This window comes from Homarus americanus, unplaced genomic scaffold (assembly GCF_018991925.1).
Source record: "Homarus americanus isolate GMGI-L3 unplaced genomic scaffold, GMGI_Hamer_2.0 scaffold18632, whole genome shotgun sequence".
NCBI lineage: Eukaryota > Metazoa > Arthropoda > Malacostraca > Decapoda > Nephropidae > Homarus > Homarus americanus.
Window position 1 is genome coordinate 9,352 of NW_024730953.1, and position 3,149 is coordinate 12,500.

General features: G+C 52.4%; 1 non-coding gene across 1 annotated transcript in view; it reads left to right on the forward strand.

The window, feature by feature from the left end:
• The first annotated feature begins 3,004 nt into the window (after positions 1-3,004).
• LOC121867395 overlaps positions 3,005-3,149 on the forward strand; it is a 164-nt gene continuing 19 nt past the window's right edge. Inside the window, exon 1 of the ribosomal RNA XR_006089145.1 lies at positions 3,005-3,149. This exon is cut by the window's right edge and continues 19 nt beyond it. This is a non-coding gene — a ribosomal RNA (5.8S ribosomal RNA).

Sequence of the window (3,149 nt, forward strand, 5' to 3'; positions counted from 1 at the left end):
CACGTCCCCACAAACAGTAAGAGAAAGAGAGAGAGGAGGAGATGGGCCAATGTGCGGTCCCTCGCCCAATGTCTTATGCCTCGCTGGGGCAAAGAGAAGAGAAGAGGAGCGGATAAGGGAGGAGATTGGCCAACGTGCGGTCCCTCGCCCAATGTCGGCTGCCTCGCTGGAGCTGGGTAAAGAGGAGAGGAGCGGATAAGGGAGGAGATTGGCACACACGGTGGCGCTGCCGGCGCCGAGGATAGCAAGAGAAGGTGCAGTTTGATCTGATCATCTGGTTTGCTATTTCTCTAAGGCCAACGTGCGGTCCCTCGCCCAATGTCGGCTGCCTCGCTGGGGCAAAGAGAAGAGGAGAGGATAAGGGAGGAGATTGGCACACACGGTGGCGCTGCCGGCGCCGAGGATAGCGAGAGAAGGTGCAGTTTGATCTGATCATCTGGTTTGCTATTTCTCTAAGGCCAACGTGCGGTCCCTCGCCCAATGTCTTCTGCCTCGCTGGGGCAAAGAGAAGAGGAGCGGATAAGGGAGGAGATTCGCCAACGTGCGGTCCCTCGCCCAATGTCGGCTGCCTCGCTGGAGCTGGGGCAAAGAGGAGCGGATAAGGGAGGAGATTGGCACACACGGTGGCGCTGCCGGCGCCGAGGATAGCAAGAGAAGGTGCAGTTAGATCTGATCATCTGGTTTGCTATTTCTCTAAGGCCAACGTGCGGTCCCTCGCCCAATGTCTTCTGCCTCTCTCTCAATCTCACTATTTTGGCCGCCGTGATAGGCGCCGCCAACAGCAGCAGCTACCTGGTTGATCCTGCCAGTAGTCATATGCTTGTCTCAAAGATTAAGCCATGCATGTGTAAGTACAAGCCGATTTAAGGCGAAACCGCGAATGGCTCATTAAATCAGCTATGTTTCATTGGATCTGTAAACCCACTTACTTGGATAACTGTGGCAATTCTAGAGCTAATACATGCAATTGGTCTCTGACCGCAAGGGAAGAGCGCTTTTATTAGTTCAAAACTGGTCGGGCCCCGGTCCGTAACCCACCTGTGGTGAATCTGAATAACTTCGGGCTGAGCGCACGGTCTCCGCACCGGCGCCGCTTCTTTCAAGTGTCTGCCTTATCAGCTTTCGATTGTAGGTTATGCGCCTACAATGGCTATAACGGTTAACGGGGAATCAGGGTTCGATTCCGGAGAGGGAGCCTGAGAAACGGCTACCACATCTAAGGAAGGCAGCAGGCACGCAAATTACCCACTCCCGGCACGGGGAGGTAGTGACGAAAAATAACGATGTGAGTCTCATCCGAGGCCTCGCAATCGGAATGATACACTTTAAATCCTTTAACGTATCCATTGGAGGGCAAGTCTGGTGCCAGCAGCCGCGGTAATTCCAGCTCCAATAGCGTATATTAAAGTTGTTGCGGTTAAAAAGCTCGTAGTTGGATCTCAGTTCCGGACTGGTGCACCGCCGGTGTTTACTGTCACGCTCCGAACAACCGCCCGCCGCCGCAGGATGCTCTTTGTCGAGTGTCGAGTGGCGGAAGTTTACTTTGAAAAAATTAGAGTGCTCAGAGCAGGCTATTTGAATGGCCCGAATGGTGATGCATGGAATAATGGAATAGGACCTCGGTTCTATTTTGTTGGTTTTCGGAACCAGAGGTAATGACTAATCGGAACAGGCGGGGCATTCGTATTGCGGCGCTAGAGGTGAAATTCTTGGACCGTCGCAAGACGAACTACTGCAAAGCATTTGCCAAGGATGTTTTCATTAATCAAGAACGAAAGTTAGAGGTTCGAAGGCGATCAGATACCGCCCTAGTTCTAACCATAAACGATGCCAACTAGCGATCCGGCGTTATTCCCATGACCCGGCGGGCAGCTCCGAAACCAAAGTCTTTGGGTTCCGGGGAAATATGGTTGCAAAGCTGAAACTTAAAGGAATTGACGGAAGGGCACCACCAGGAGTGGAGCCTGCGGCTTAATTGACTCAACACGGAAACCTCACCAGGCCCAGACACGGAAGGATTGACAGATTGAGAGCTCTTTCTCGATTCGGTGGGTGGTGGTGCATGGCCGTTCTTAGTTGGTGGAGCGATTTGTCTGGTTAATTCCGATAACGAACGAGACTCTGGCCTACTAAGTAGTCGACGGATCTCCAGAAAATGGTGTCCAGTTCGCAACTTCTTCTTAGAGGGATAAGCGGCAATTCTAGCCGAGATTGAGCAATAACAGGTCTGTGATGCCCTTAGATGTTCTGGGCATACACTGAAGGGATCAACAGTTTTCCCCTCCGAGAGAGGAAGGGTAACCCGTTCAAAGCCTTTCTTGATAGGGATTGGGGCTTGCAATTTGTTTCCCATGAACGAGGAATTCCCAGTAAGTGCAAGTCATCAGCTTGCGCTGACTACGTCCCTGCCCTTTGTACACACCGCCCGTCGCTACTACCGATTGAATGATTTAGTGAGGCCTTCGGACTGGCGCTCTTGGATTGTCGGCCCCGTTGCCCGCGAGGGTTTTCTGGGGTCATCGCCTCGAGCTGACGGAAAGATGTCCAAACTTGATCATTTAGAGGAAGTAAAAGTCGTAACAAGGTTTCCGTAGGTGAACCTGCGGAAGGATCATTAACAGAGAGAAAGAGAACGGGGCGCTCTTAAAACTACTACTCTCCTGATTTGGGCGGTCTCGGGCTATGCTCTGGCAACTCCAGCAGGGAAAGAGGACAATCCCGGCCCCCGCACCAAAAATAGGTACCACGCTGTGGGTGGACCACACTCGGGCGAGAGCGCGAAGACCGGAGGAGGACGGACAGGGCTTTGGACAGCTGCCCGTCCGTTCCTTACTACCGGCGAATAAGCCTCTTGACCCAAAAAGAGTGAAATTCTAGTGTCAAAAAACAACAACAAGCCGTCCGGCCAAACCCAAACCACAAACTTGGGCTATATCTGTCAAACCCTTTCATCGAGACTCGACCTGTGATGGTTAGTCGCAAAAAGACCAAATGGCAAATACACAACTCTTAACGGGGGATCACTCGGCTCGTGGGTCGATGAAGACAGCAGCAAACTGCGTGTCGGTATGTGAATCGCAAGAATACCAGATACATCGACAAGTTGAACGCATATTGCGGCGGCGGCAGCCATATGAGCTTGTCGCCGC